Here is a 15,586-nt window from a genome sequence, read left to right as displayed (position 1 = left end):
AACCATATTTTGTTGTTTTTGTTGTTTCATACATTTAGTAAGCCTGATGTTTTACATCAGTTTTAAGTTCACAGCAAAATATAATAGGAAGTACAGAGTCTCCATATACCATACCATGCTCCCGTACACGCCTAGCCTCCCCTGTTGTTAACATCTTGCACGACAGTGGTCCATTTTGAGTAGGAATTTTTTTTTTTCAGTTCCTTGGTTGAGTTTTGAGCGAGAGAGCATGCATGCGTGTGAGCAGCCAAGGGGCAGAGGGAGAGGGGGGAAAGAATCCTGTGCTGTCAGCCCAGAGCCTGATGCAGGACTTGATCCCATGAACTGTGAGATCATGACCTGAGCTCAGATCCAGAGTTGGACGCTGAACCAACTGAGCCACCCAGGCACCCTGACAACAGTGGTGCATTTTCTCTGGACACGAACTCTTCATTTGGAGGCCAAGTCTCTAATTTGCATTAGTGTTCAGCCTTGGTGTTATACATTCTATGAGTCTTAACAAAGGTGTAATGATGTGAATCCACCTTTGTGGTACCGTGTGAAAGAGTTCCACTGCCTGAAAAGTCCTCTGTGCTGTGCCCGTTTCTCCCTACATTCACCCCAACCCTTAGCTCCATAGCCTTGCTCTTTCCAGGTGTCATGTAGTTAGAATCATAGAGTGGATGTCTTTGAATGTTTAGAAAGTGAAAATATCCTGGTAATTGAATGTAGGCATTCAAGATATTCTTTGCCCTTTGTTTTGTTTAGTTGCTCATCAGTAGAGGATCTGATGACCTCTGCCTTCCATGACAAAAAGTATGATTTCTCTAGATGTGTGTCACCTAATGGGGAGGGTTGAGAAAAATGACCTCATGAACCACTACAGAGCACTCACATTGGGATCATCCTCCTCTGTGATGTGCGGTGGGTCTAGATAGACTCTCTAGCAATGGAAGGAGACAGCCTCAAGAGGTTAGAACTATATCAAAGTGGAATGCCAAATCTTTCCTTCTTACGTTGCCATTGGAAATAAGACGAGGGAGAGTCTGTTTGCTATGGTTTGGCCATGCTGCAAAGTACAATAGCTATAGAGCACACTTTGTGAGGGGGTGTTTCCTCCTAAAACTGAAGAGTGTCTGTTGAAGAGCTGGGGAGGTTCTGCCGTGTTACAGCAAAACAAAGATACTCTCTTTCAACTCCTCTAGTACTGAAAGTCCAGAAAAATCATGCTAGTTTCAGTCTGACATTGTCAGCTCATGATAATCATTCTCCTAACGATACCAGTTTCCTCCAGTGTCACAGTGTCGGTCAGTGATGGCCATTGTAAACATCAGTCCCCCTGTAGGTGTCAAATTCTGATAAAACCCATTCTTGCTCTTGGTCAATATAGAGGAGAAAGTAAGATTTCTTAGTGCTTTAAGCCTACGAATGGTATAATTACCATTCAGTGTAGTGTGGTTTCCAGGTGTGGTCCCAAAGCAATACTTTTTAACAAATCATAAGCCGTACACTTGTAATTTTCCTCTATTTTTCGATTGTTGATTTAACATGTATTTTGCTTTCATCTTTAGGAGCAGATAAGAATGCTGAGGAAGATTCTATAGCCAGGTAGGATATTTATGGATTTGTAAAAATGACATTTGCTGGGGCACCCGGGTGGCTCAGTCGGTTAAGGGTGTGACTCTTGATTTCAACTCAGGTTTGTGAGTTCAAGCCCCCCGTCGGGTTTTGCGCTCACAGCCTCCTTAGGATATCTTTCCCGACTTCTGTGGGCACTCACTCTTAAAGTATAAAGGAATGAAATGAAATGAAACGGATAATGAAAGGAAAGGGAAGGGAATGAATGAACTGAAAATTATGTGTCTCCTAAGGGAACGCAGAGAACAAAAGCAGTTGTTGCGTGTTCTACACTGGACCAGACACTATATCCTATGGGTAACATCTGTTCAGTTATATAGTCATTGTATAGCTTTGCCAAGTAGCTGTGCTGTTGTAGCCTACATTTTATTACTTTGGCAACTGTGGTTCAGGGAGGTTGACGACTCGACCATGATTCCATAGTTAACGGGTAGCTGAGGGGCTTTGCCCATCAGCCCGTGAAGCTTCCACATCCATTCCCTGGTTCCTCAGCAGCACTGAGATGAGGATACAGATCCTAGGGCAGATCAACTCAGAATGTCAAAGGTAATGATGTCGGAACACTAATTTAGGGTTTGCTTAAGAACCCAGGTTAGTCCAAGCATTTGGCCTCATATATTTGACCACTAGTGCCAACCAAAGTCATTAGTGCAGTGGTAACTAGTCCCTTGTTTTTACCATCCGAGATTTTAGGGTGGTTGTCAGCTATGGCCATGGTGTCAAGGCTTTTCCATAAAAAGCAAGATGTCATCAGGCAACTCCTTACATGTAGTGATATCCCCTCTTCTTGAGACAAATGAGTTTTCTGTAAGGGAAGGATATTTAGTTGTAGACCATGTTACATTAACTAAACTCACTCTCTATTTCGAGGATATTGCTATATGATTCTCTGTTGCCTAAGTTCCCAGGCTGGTTTCCCTTTGGGCTAGTATCCTTGTCTAGTTCTAGGAATCTTTTCGGGTTTTTTTGGATTTTTTTTTTTTCCAATGACTTTTTGTTCTGTGTTTTTGCCTTTTGACTTTCTTCTCTTTTTTCCTTGGTATTTCTTCTTTTTTTTTTCCAATAATTTCCCTACTTCTGCCATTTAAGGACTCTCCATTATTCCAGAGGCCAAATCAAAAGCACTTAGAGTCTCCAGATTTAGGGAACCTCAGAGATTAATTCCTCAAAACACCCTCTGGTCCGTCAACCTATGTTTCACCTCCTTGCCCAATGGTTGTTTCCCTGGAGAATTGGAAACTCAAAAGAGATTGAAGTGACCTATTTGGATATGATAAGTGACAGAAATGCGATTTAAATTCTGGTTTTCTTTCTTTCTTTCCTTCCTTCTTTTTTGTCTTGATCTTGCAGGCAACTGTTTTAATAATAGAAGGCTGGGGAGTGGGTCTAATGAATAGAGTGAAGGAGGGTAAGAATCGAATTAGCAGAGGAGACCAGGTTTCAAGGAGAACAACACTGAGTTGGTTAGGAATACGAGTTTGAGAAAAGATGTCAGAATTTGGGGGGTTATGCCAAGTGAGATAAAGGTGAATGACAGGAATGAAGGACCCAGGATTAGGGGAGTTGTTTAGAAAGGCATATTCAAATAGAGAGTTCAAGAGGGTCGTGATCAGTTTTCTGCTTTTGTGTGTGTTGGTTTCATTAAAGGTGCGAGCATACCTCAGATTTTCTGATGAGAGAGATTAAAAATCATTTGAGCTTCTGGGAAGAGTCTGTTTACAGCAGATAGAAATATGATATCCCCTACTTCCACCCCAACTGAGGGAGGATAGCTTAGATCCTCTCAAGGAATTGGGGGTGGGGGTGAAGATTCCGAACATCAGAGATGTATGGCCCAAGGCAAGCTGTCTCCTCACTCCACCTCTTTTCCTAAATCTGTGATGCCCTTCCCATGTACTTGTAGGGCTGGGCAGGGGTAGGTCTGACTTGTGAAATCAGCAAGGGAGCTTCATCTGGATCGGTGGTAACATGCCTATGTTGAGGTGACTGTGTGGATGAGTGAGGCTCCCAATTCGCTTGTTCTCCAGGAGCAGGACATGGTCCCTACCCTCGGTCATTGGAGCCCATCCTTGTTGTAGGAGTGTATGGCTTCATAGGCTACAGATTGAAAGGTTGGGGAATGCCACAGAACCGTGCTGAAGAGTGATGTAGGAGTGGGAGCTCATAGGGAAGAAAATATTCAGGCAGCGTATAGAGAAATAGAGGCACAACTACCAGGACCATTTTGATCACAGTCTCCCTCCTTGGGTAGCTGAATGCCCCTGAAGGCTTGGAGTGTCTTGCTAGTTATTATGGACCTAAGTAAGGCAAGACCAGTGTGGGAACAAAGTTGGCCTTGGGAACTTTGAGTCTTTCAATCTCTAGTTAGTACTACCACTCATAACATAGAAACCTAAACTTCGATACGTTTACTTAAACGGAGGTCTACGTGACACACAATGTAATATGTGATGCAACAACTCTGGATGTTTCACCGTGATCGCCATAAGCGTAGCTCCCATCTGTTAATGTATGAGGCTATTACGATACCACAGGCTAGATTCCCTATGCTGTACCTTTGAGCCTTGTGATTTATTCATTCTATAACTGGAACCCTGAACTTCCCTCTCCCCTTCCCCCATTTTGTCCATCCCCCCACCTCCCCTCCCTTCTGGCAAGAGTCAAATCTCTGCATTTATGGGTGTGTTTCTGCTTTTGCTCTGTTTGTTCATTGATTCCCCTTTTTACATTCTACACAGAAGTGAAATCATAGAGGATTTGTCTTTCTCTGTCTGACTTATTTCACTTATCCTCATGCCATCTAGGTACATCCATGATGTTGCAGGTAGCAGGATCTCATTCTCATTTAGAGCTGCGTAATATTTCATTGTGTGTGTGTGTCTGCGTGTGTGTTTGTGTGTGTGTGGTATCCAAACAGTATTGTGGGTACTGGCGTACAAAATAGCCTCATTGCTCAGTGGAATAGAACCGCAAACCCAGGCATCAATCCACCACTGTATGGTCAGTTCATCTTCCACAAACAGGAAAGACTATCCAGTGGGGAAAAGGCAGTCTCTTCGCCAAATGGTGTTGGGACAACTGGACAAGCCACATGCCAAAGAATGAACCTGGACCAATTTCTGTACCATACACACAAATAAACTCAAAATGAATTAAAGACCTAAGTGTGAGGCTTGAAACCATAAAAAAAAAAAAAAATCCTTGAAGAGAGCACAGGCCGTCATTTCTGTAACTTTGGCTGTAGCAACATTTTACTATTTATGTCTCTTGAGCCAAGGGAAATAAAACAAGAATAAAGTTTGAGGACTACTTCAACCTACAAAGCTTTTGCACAGTAAAGGAAAGAGTCAAAACTGAAAGGCAACCTCTGGAATGGGAGAACAAATTTGGAAATATTTGGCAAATCCAGTAAAGGGTTAGTGTTCACAATGTCTAAAAACTTGATTCATGTCAACATCACCCCCCTCCAAAAAAGCCCAGTTTACAAATGAGCAGTACACATAACCAGACACTTTTCCAATGACAACATACAGATGGTCAACAGACACATGAAAAGATGCTCCCCCAAACTACAACGAGATACCACGTCACACCTGTCAGAATGGCTACACTCCAAGACACAAGAAGCAAGTGTTTGCGAGGATGTGGAGACTAAGGAAACCTCTTGCACCGTTGGTGGAAATGCAAATGGGTGCGGCCCCTGTGGAAAACAGTATGCAGGTTCCTCAAAAAATTAAAAACAGAACTCTCCTATGATCCAGTAATTGCACTACTGGATACTACCCAAGAGAATACAAAAACAAGAATTCCACGGGACACACGCACTCCTGTGTTTATTGCGGCATTATTTCCAACAGCCAGCGCAAGCGTCCATTGACAGCTGAGTGAACGAAGAAGAAGCCCTATATGAATGTATGTGTGTGTGTATATGTATATCCACACACACACACACACACACACACGCACACACACGCACACACACATGCACACACACACACACACTGTAATATTACTCAACCATAAAACAATGCAATCTTGCCATTTGCAATCACCTGGATGGAGCCTGAGGGTAGTATGGTAAGCAAAGTCAGGGAAAGACAAATACCATATGATTTTACTCATGTAGCCCTTAAGAAGCAACAAACGAGCAAAGGGAGGAAACAAAAGGGGAGACAAACCAAGAAATAGGCTCTTACCTGCAGAGAAGAAACGGATGGTTGTGGAGAGGAGGTGAGTGGTGGGAGGGGTGAAAGAGATGATGGGGATGAAGGAGTGCCCTTGTCATGATGAGCACGGGGTGAGTATGGAGTTGGTGAATCACTATTTTGTACAACTTAAACTACTATAACTCTGGATGTTCCTATTACCGGAATTAAAATAAAACTTAATGACAAAACCAGAGGCCAACTTTTCATTATACCAAGAAACTTCGTGGAATAAACAGATAGGTGACCTTTCCCTTAACTTTTTTAAATTTTGTTTTTAAATGAATGAACATGTGTTTGTTGTATTTTTTTGCTCTAAAGGCTTTCCGACAAACCTGGTCCTGACGATTCATGGTCTACCTCATCTAGCCAAGACTTAGATTTTGGTACCAAGGTAAAGTACCCTCCTGTGAAACTCACTTTCCTGCTCTGAATTGAGTTTTCTCCCTTATTCACTCTGAAAATTTAAGAGGAGCCTGTGTATCATCATTTTATGTGTGTCATGGAAAGTTGGCAAGAACAAACCACTTTACAGATACATGACGCGTTGAATGTTTTGTTTTGTTTTGTTGTACTTTGGTAAATCCTACAGGTGGAGGCTGATAAAAGAATGGGCTGGAAAATATATAATGACCGTCAAATTATATTGGGACAAGCTTTCCCACAATGGAGGCAATATGACGTTTGCTTAAGGATAAGGATTCTTACTGTGATCGTAACATGACTGATAATACTCACGCCTAAATGAAACGTGATTGGGTCCAAGTATCTATTGTAGGTTGCCCCCCGCCCCGGGCAAGTTTTATTTTGGTGAGATACAGGATTTTCCTTTGGCTCTATCCTTTGTTCTACATTTAGAATAAAACCATATTAGAAAATGTAGAAATTTAGATGTTTACATTATTTCTCAACATTTACCTTACAAAGGTGTTCCCCTGTAGTTTTGAAATAACTCCATGAAGAGTAAGTTAAAATTGTGCATCTCCCCGAAGAATACGTATTTTGCTGAAAAGAGTAGCTCTATGGGCAGAGGCTCTTCATAGCCAAGGTGTCAAATTTCTAATTTCAGAAATCTTGCCCATTCTAGCTTTGAACACTATCTCCTCCTAGTCCTTGTGTCAGATTCTAAAATTTAAAGTTTCAGACATCTGATATTTATTTCAGTATTCATTTCAAAGCCCCTAAATCATGATAAGCTCCTGGAGGTTAGGAAACGCACTGGTTTGACTCCTGGAGCTCCTAAAATAAAGTCTTGCTTGGAAGAAGCAATGTCATGGTTTTTGAATGTGAACAAATGAGTAGGGAAATGGAATTCCGTAGAATGGAGTTTGAAAAGTAACAAAATACGCATGATATATCACAATTAAATATGTGAATTTAAAAAGTCAGGCTTCAGTTTATATTCCGTTTTAGTGTTTAACATGTATACACGCAAATGAATCCTATTGAGGCAATCAGGAGTTACATAAGAAAGAAGGTTACAGTATATTTTTAGTATCCTCCCATTGTGAGCTTAGAAGTGCAGGGAAAAAGTCGTCAGCCTTTGTTGGTTGAACCCCATCTGTGTCCCATTACCTACATCCTTTAAATGTTCCCATTTCTTCCTAGAATTCTCATTCCCAATTCTTTCTCCATAGTGAATGTTGACGTGTTAGGAACCTCTCTTTTTCTGTTCTTTTGTTAGTCTAGTAATAATTTCTAGCTTTTCGGAAGCGATAGATGCCAGGAATTGAACAATTTATTTATAGTGAAAAAAATTAAATTCTTTATTACAGTATTTATAACCAGATAACTGTAGAGTGATAAGAGTCAGTATTATTAGGGATATACTGTGAATCAAAGCCTCTCTTTTACATAAATATTATATACATAGATACATAGATGGATATGGATATAGATAGATAGATAGATAGATAGATAGATAGATAGATATAGATAGATAGATATAGGTAGAGATATATATAATATACACATATATACACATATATTTACACTTATATATAAATACACACTTATATGTATACATATTTATGTACACCTATACGTACACACACACACACACACACACACACACACATACATATATATATATATATATATATATATATATATATATATGTATATCACACATATATAAAGACATATATCTTTAAAAGGTTTAAAAGGGACTATTTTTCATAGTATATTCCCAATCCTACTTATGTACCTGTTGAAAAATGTATGTTGTTTCCACTTACCTTCTTTGGCTCACATTTTTCCTTTTCTTTTTTGTCTTAAGCTCATGCTTGATTGATTGGTCATTTGTTTTGTTTTGTTTTGTTTTGTTTTTTCCTTTTTCCCTCTTCTCAACCCATGCTTATTACGGTATTTTTAATTTTTTTTCAAAGTTTATTTATTTTTGAGACAGAGAGAGACACAGAGTGCAAGCGGGGTAGGGGCAGAGACAGAGAGACACACAGAATCCAAAGCAGGCTGCAGGCTCCGAGCTGTCAACACAGAGCTCAACGTGGGGCTGATAACCACAAACCGTGAGATCATGACTCATGAGCTGAAGGTGGATGCTGAACTGACTGTGCCACATATGTGTTCCCCGCACCGGGCTCGTTTTTAATGGTTTACCCCTACCCTAATTTGTCCTTGCAGAAACTATTTCTTTAGTGTCTGTTCTTTTAGTACATCACTGTCTGTCAACTCCATTGTCAACATATTGGTTATGGAATTCTACTGTCTGTGTGTGGTTTCCATCCAGGGCTCGTTGCCCCACAAGGTTTATTATTCTTGTTTTTCTCTTTCTTGGAAGGGGCTGAGATAAATGTTTTTGAAATGTTTGCATTTCTCTTGGAAAGGGAGGGAGAGAGAGAAAGAATGAGCAAGTGCTCGTTGTTGTGATCTGACAATATGCAAGGTATGATCTCAGTCCTTTTATATTTGTGGAGGGCTGTTTTGTGACCCAGGATGTCACTTGGAGACATTGGAGAATGTTCTATGTGCACTTAAGAAGAATGTGCGTTCTACTGCTGTTGGATGAAAAGATCTTAATATATCGGTGTTGATATCCATGTATATAAATGTATATATATGAGGCCAATATATATCTATGTATATCTGAATACATCTGGTCCAATGACACATTGGATCTGTGTTTCCTTACTGATTTTCTGCCTTGACGATCCGCCTTTTGCCATGAGTGGAGTCTTAAAGTCGTCTACAATCATGGTATTTGTATGTATACATTTAATCATGTTTGTGAGTAATCGATTCATATGTGTGGGCGTTTCACTTTGGGGGCATAAACACTTGCAATTGTTAGCTCCTCTTGATGGATAGACCCCTTAATTATGATCCAATGCCCTTCTGAATCTGTTACTACAGTCTCTGGTTTAAAATCTAGTCTGTCTGGTGGAAGTGTGGCGACTCCAGCTTTCTTTTGACTTCTAGTAGCATGATAGGTGGTTCCCCATACCTTCACTTTGAACCTGGAGGTGTCCTGGGGTCTAAAATCAGTGTCTTGTTGACAACATATAGATGGATCTTGTTGTTTGGTTTTGTTTTGTGTTTTACCCATTCTGATTCCCTGTGTCTTTTGATTGCGGCATTGAGTCCATTCCCATTCAGAGTGATTAGTTAAAGATATGGATTTAGTGTCATTGTGTTATCTGAAGGTTTCATGCTTTTGGTGAGGCCTCTGGTCCTTTGTAGTCTCTGCTGCTTTCCACTCACAGAGTCGCCCGTTAGGATCTCCCGCAGGGCTGGTTTAGTGGTCATGAACTCCATTAGGTTTTGTTTGTCTGGGAAAGCCTTTCTCTCTCTTTCTGTTCTAAATGTCAGCCTTGCCTGGGAAGGGATTCTTCGCCGCAGATGTTCCCATTCAGCACATTGACCGTTTCCTACCCCTCCCTTCTGCCCTGCCAAGTTTCTTTGGACAGGTCTGCTGCTACCCTTATGTGTCTTCCCTTGTCGATTAAGACCCGTTTGTCCCTAGCTGATTTCAGAATCCTCTCCTTATCTTTGTAGTTTTCCAGTTTCGCTATGGCATGTCGTGGTGTTGACCTGGGTTTGTTGATTTGGAAAGGAATTCTCTGTGCCGCCAGGACTTGGATGCCCGTTTCCTTCCCCAGATGAGGGAAGCTCTCAGCTATAAGTTGTTCAAAAAAAACCTTCTGCCCCTTTCTCTCACTCTTCTTCTTCTGGGACTCCTAGGATCTGGCTAATATTTCATCTCACTGAATCACCTAGGTCTCTAGTACCTGCCTCGTGATCTAGTCATTTCCTTCCTTTCCTTTCCCTGCTTCATCTTTGTCCACAATTGTATCTTCTGTTTCACGGATTCTGTCTGCTGCTTCTCCCGTCCTTGCTGTCACTGCATCTAGTTTACTTTGTATCTCCTTTACACCATTTCATGTTCAGCGTTCATCGTGACGATTCCTTAGGTCCTTGATCTCTGAAGCAGTAGATTGTCTGCTGTCTTCTATGCGTGGTTTCAAGCGCAACTATGCGTCTTATGAGTGTCATTCCAAAAATGTGCTCACATATATGGTTTCTGTCTCTTTTGAGCCCTTCTCTGGCTGTCCTTTCTTCCCGGAATTTTTTTGAGGGGAATTCTGCGATTTCGTCGTTTTGGCTAGATTCCTGCCCTTTATGTGTGTTAATAGCTTGTTCTGTGTCCCACACCTGCGAGTACTACTGTAATAAAAAGACCCCCTACACTGTCCAGGGCCTGGCAGTTGAACAAATTTTTTTTGAGTGTGTTGTGTGCACTCTTTCGGTGCGTCTTTGGCTGCTGTTCTCGCTACTTGGAGTGGCGGTTTGGGCCTTCCAACAGGTGTGCTTTGATTTGTTTGTTGAAGTAATCCTGGAAAAAAGGGGAAGAAGATGGGGAAGAATCCTTAGCCCAAACAAAAAGAGAAATGACTGGAGTTGAAAAAAAGACCAGGAAGTGACTCAAAGGAGCTAGAGGGCTTAATCCAGAAAGAGAGGGAGGAAAATGAAGAAGGAGATCTAGAAAAGTATAGAGAAAATGCACAATCAAACAAACAAAGAACCAGAACAGAGGATCAAAGGAAAAAAATATATAGATATATCTATAGATATATCTGTGTATAGATATATAGGTATATATTAAGATATAGAGATAAATGTAGATATATAATTAGCTTTGACCCACGTCAACTCGAGACTACTAGGCTGTTTCCAAAGGGAGAAGGGGAAAGAGGAGAGTAGAAAGAGAAAAAAGGGAAAAGAGAAGAAAGGGAAAGCAAAGGAAAGAAAAGATGGGCGCCTGGGTGGCTCAGTAGGTGAAGCGTCTGACTCTTGAATTTGGCTCACGTCATGTTGTCGCTGTTGGTGGGTTCGAAACCCCCAACAGGTTCTGCAGTGAGAGCATGGATCCTGCTCGGATTCTCTCTCTCTCCCTCTCTCTGCATCTCTTCTGCTTGATCACTCACTCTCTCTCTCAAAATGAAGAAATAAACATTAAAAAAGAAAAGGAAAGACAAAAGAATAATAACTCAAACGAAAACAAACAAACAAACAAACAAACAAACTAAGATAGAAAACCGGAGGAGAGTTGTCTATTGGTGCCTGGGACTGGTGGCTGTGCTGGTCTAGAGCAGGGGCTATCTGGTCCCATCAGTGTCAGTCTCACTCCTATAGAGAAGCAGTTACGAGGCACAGAGTGTCAGGGTTTGGTGTAATGGGCCTGCCTTCACTGAGGCTCACTGTCCATTCCCTGAAGCCCCACGATGTTGGTCATGGGGAGAGACATGGCGACACCCCATCTATCCTGCCCACACGAGGTGTCTCAAAACTCACTGTTTAGGCTATCCTCACGGAATAGCCTGGGGAGCCGGCTTGCCTTGCTGCACAGTCCCCTGTGCCACCTGAGTACTGAGCTGGGATTCAAAACCCTGCAGGATCCGGCTTTGCTCGGACCTGGTAGTGGAGTTGCGCCACTCTGCCCAGTGGACAGAGGGCCTCTGGCTCGTGCCTGCACGGTCTTTTTCCCTTGGGCAGGGCAATACCTCCCCTTTCCACCATACTCAAGGTGTTCTCTCCCAGTGTAGCCCTGAGATTGCTACCAAGCCTAGGGGCGGCTCCCTCCCCACCAGGCATGGGAGGTGGTAGCTTTGGTCGAGAGAAAGTGTGGCCACCTTGAAAATTCTGTTTTTTACCCTCTACGGCTGTTTTCCAAAGTAGAAACTGGCTCTCTGGACCTCTCCTTGGTCTGTGGTCCGGACAGGCTTTCTCATATCCAAATGCACTTGCCACAGCCTCTCTCTCTCTACCTTCCTTTCGTTTCTCCACCAAAGGCCTTCCCCCACTGCATGCCTGTGCTGCCCATTTTATTTCTCCCAATTCTCATACACACCCTTCTGTCCCGCCAAGCTGTCACTCTGCACCTGCGGAGATTTTTCTGTCCCTCTGCAGCCTGTATTCCTGGTATTCCAAGTGTTGTGACCTCAATACTGCTGTGTTTGAGGGACAAGGGAAATTCTGATCCCCTCCCCTGCCATCTTAACTCCCCCCTCCACCTTTTGCTTTGCTTTTCGCAATTGCAAAGTTGGGTGCCTAATCGACTAAGTCACCCAGGCCCCCCAAAGAATACTTGTTTTCCATGGGAAGATGTTCAAAGGCCAATAAAATGGCCCTTGTGTCCAGAAAAGAATGGCAAAGTTAGAATGGGTTTTTGATGTTCTCATTTGGGGCTATAATAAGTTCCCGTAAGCTCTTAGCGATGACATCATAAAGGTATACATTTGACCCTTGAACAAGATGCGTTTGGACTGTGGGAGTCCACATACATACAGATTTTTTTCAATAAATACAGTACCATCCTGTAAACATATTTTCTCTTCCTTATGATTTTCTTTTGCATCTTGGTTTTTTTTTTTTTTTTTTAATTATTCATTTTGGGAGAGAGAGAGAGGACAGAGCACGTGAGTAGGGAAGTGGGGGCAGAGAGAGAATTTTCATCAGGCTCCACACTGTCAGCGTTCAACTCAGGAAGTATAGATCATGACCTGAGCCAAAGTCAAGAGCCTGACCCTGAACCGACAGTGCCACCCAGCACCCCTTCCTTACGAGTTTCTTAGTAACCTTTCCTTCAGTTTATAGTGTAAAAATACAGTATGTAATACATATAACAGGGAAAACATGCATTAATCGACTGTGTATATTGTTGGTAAGCTCAGCATTCCGTTATCCTAACTCTGACCTCCCATGCTCAGTTTACAGAGTCAATGGCCAAACTAGGCCGAAAAGGTAGATTAGACCTAGAGAGCATATACAAGCGATTCTGCTTTAATGTTCTGGTTTTCAATACATATATACTTTTTGATTTTTAAGTGTGATTGCTTTTAAAGTAGGAAATTCGGTAGGAATTTTTGTTTTTTTGATTTGGTTTTGAGGTTTCAAAAGATATTTGTGGATTTTCGAGGGCATGGCCATCAGAGCCCGTAACCCTTGCTTTGTTCAAGGGCCAACGGTATAGTGATTTGGTACTTTTGAGATCTTCTCAGTGAGATTAGTGTAAATGTTTTGACCTTAATTAATTGGTCCTTGTATACTGAGTACGTACCAAGCAGTTAGCTACTGAGTGTACAAGCGGAGGGTTTAGGTTGTTGTGGTCGGAGCAGAAAAGTAAGTCAACAGCAATCTGTTATAAGTCACTATAAAGGCTTCATCGGTAGGGAATGGACGATGTTAGTTGAGAGAATATTGGGGGCGTTTGTAGTGAGGATGAGGATGAGAGTGGGAGTGGGAATTTTGGTAGTCAGAAAAGATCTGAGAGTGGCAAAAGGTGCCAAGTGAAAGATGAGAAGGACCAGTCGTGTAGACCGTGGCGAGGGACATTCTGGACAGAGAGGACCACGGATCATCATTTTACTCCAACGTCTTAGAGTGACCAAGCTGTAGGAAGGCTCACTCCATCATCATCATCATTATTATTGTTGTTGTGTGTAAAAAAGAAAATGTGCATAGTGAAATGAGTGCTTGGCACATTTTAGGTGACTAAGACATACATGTTCTTATACTTGCCGTTTGAATGCTTACTACACATTCTGAAGAGTTCCATACCTATATCTACATTGTTTCTGCTACTAGTTCATCATAATTTTAAGAAAAGTTTTTCTTACTACTTTGCCATTCGATCCAACCCTTCTTTCGTCAAGAAAAAGGTCAAGCCTCTGTTTACCTAAACGAAGCAGCAGCTACGACAGTGTTTTGTTGATACACAGCATGATATACTCCAAAGTTTCTGATCATGTGAGGTATGAATTGACACTGAAACAAATGTCTGCCATTTTACTAGAAGCAGTTTTCATTTATAGCAAGTACACTTTTAAAGATTTTGTTTCAAAACTTATTTCACATGTCCTTTTATTTTGGTCAGGAATGCAAAGGAAGGGGTTTTGTTAGTTCCTTTTTGAAATCTGCATACAAGCCAGGCTTCTGCCTTTGAAAGTATTTATTCTGGCCTTCCATGATCAGTTTAGAGAGTCAATAGCCAAATGAAGATTCAAAGGGACGCTGAATCAAGAGAGCATATATGAGGTTTTGTATTTAAATGTTTTGGTGTTCAATACGGTTTTCTTATTTGCAAGTCTGATAGTTATTAAAATCATAAATTCAGATATTTTCTTGGAAAAGGATTAGGAAGTCTTCACGCAACTCATTACTGATGCTACTTTTAACAGTGTGTGTCTGAGAAGCCCAACAAAGATGTTCCTCATGTCTCTGGAGCTGTGGATCAGAAAGGGCAAAGTGTATTAAATGGACAAGTAGAAGGTAAGAACTGTATTTTATTCAAAGGTCATTTGACAGAATGTTGATTTCAAACAGGAATACTGATATATTCTAATATCTAAAGAAAACGGCCTGTTAAGTGCATAGGAAAGAGAAAGAGATGTGAAAAGGAGATAAGTTGCATATCGTATGTGGTGTCAGCAACAGATTAAATTGAGAGTGCCACCAAAGGACCTAAATGGCTAGTTCCCTTTCAACACACTGGAAGGCCTAAGGAACCTCAGGAAAGAAGAGACGAGCCAAACAGGGAATGATGTGAATGGCGGAGACTACAGGGAGTAAATGAAGGAAAGTAAGCCGGTGTGTATTGTGTTTCTACTGGAAGGTGGTAAAATACACTAGTCCTTTAAAGGGAAGAGCAGACTATTTGAAGTGCAGCAACACTATCAGGTGAGCTTCTCGTACCAGAATTTGTCAGAGTAGTATCCCCAAATGTCCCCACTCTTACTGTGATCCTCACTGTTGGCAAGACATTAAGGACTGACCTAGCTGATGATGCAGAGTTATGTCCTAACTACCATGGGTGAACGAACATAAGCATTTGTAGTCAGTGATAAATGTATATACGTTAATGCCATATAAAATGGGGGTACTTCATACGGTAGTATCATTTAGGGCAAAATAAGAGAATTGGAAGGAGGGTCAGATAGGGAGACATCAAGATAACTCATCTGACATTTTGGATGCCGTATTTGTGAGTTTTGATTATTTTGGCGATAACTGCCTCTAATAGGTGAACTATATTTTTAATGTTCTAGGAACATAAGGAAAAGAAACAAAAGAACACTATAATCAGTAGTATGTTTTCATATTCTGTCTGACAGTTCTGATTGTTGTAGAATGATCCCTGTTACTTCTTTGATTCCTATCTGCCAGAAAAATGAACTAAGTCCTAGGTAGTTGGAGAAAATTAACTGACTTTTCATATTTCAGAGAACTTTTATATGGTAGAACATAGG

General features: G+C 41.4%; 1 long non-coding RNA gene across 1 annotated transcript; it reads left to right on the top strand.

The window, feature by feature from the left end:
• The first annotated feature begins 1,548 nt into the window (after positions 1-1,548).
• Positions 1,549-15,081, top strand: LOC145713324 (uncharacterized). Its single transcript, XR_014136388.1, has 3 exons — positions 1,549-1,587; positions 6,144-6,216; positions 14,519-15,081. It is a non-coding gene; the product is annotated as an uncharacterized LOC145713324 (long non-coding RNA).
• Positions 15,082-15,586: the final 505 nt, after the last annotated feature.

This window comes from Panthera onca, chromosome F1, assembly GCF_046562875.1.
Source record: "Panthera onca isolate mPanOnc1 chromosome F1, mPanOnc1 haplotype 2, whole genome shotgun sequence".
Taxonomy (NCBI): Eukaryota; Metazoa; Chordata; class Mammalia; order Carnivora; family Felidae; genus Panthera; species Panthera onca.
The sequence above is the reverse complement of the archived record's forward strand: the minus strand, read 5'-3'. Positions and strand labels throughout refer to the sequence as shown.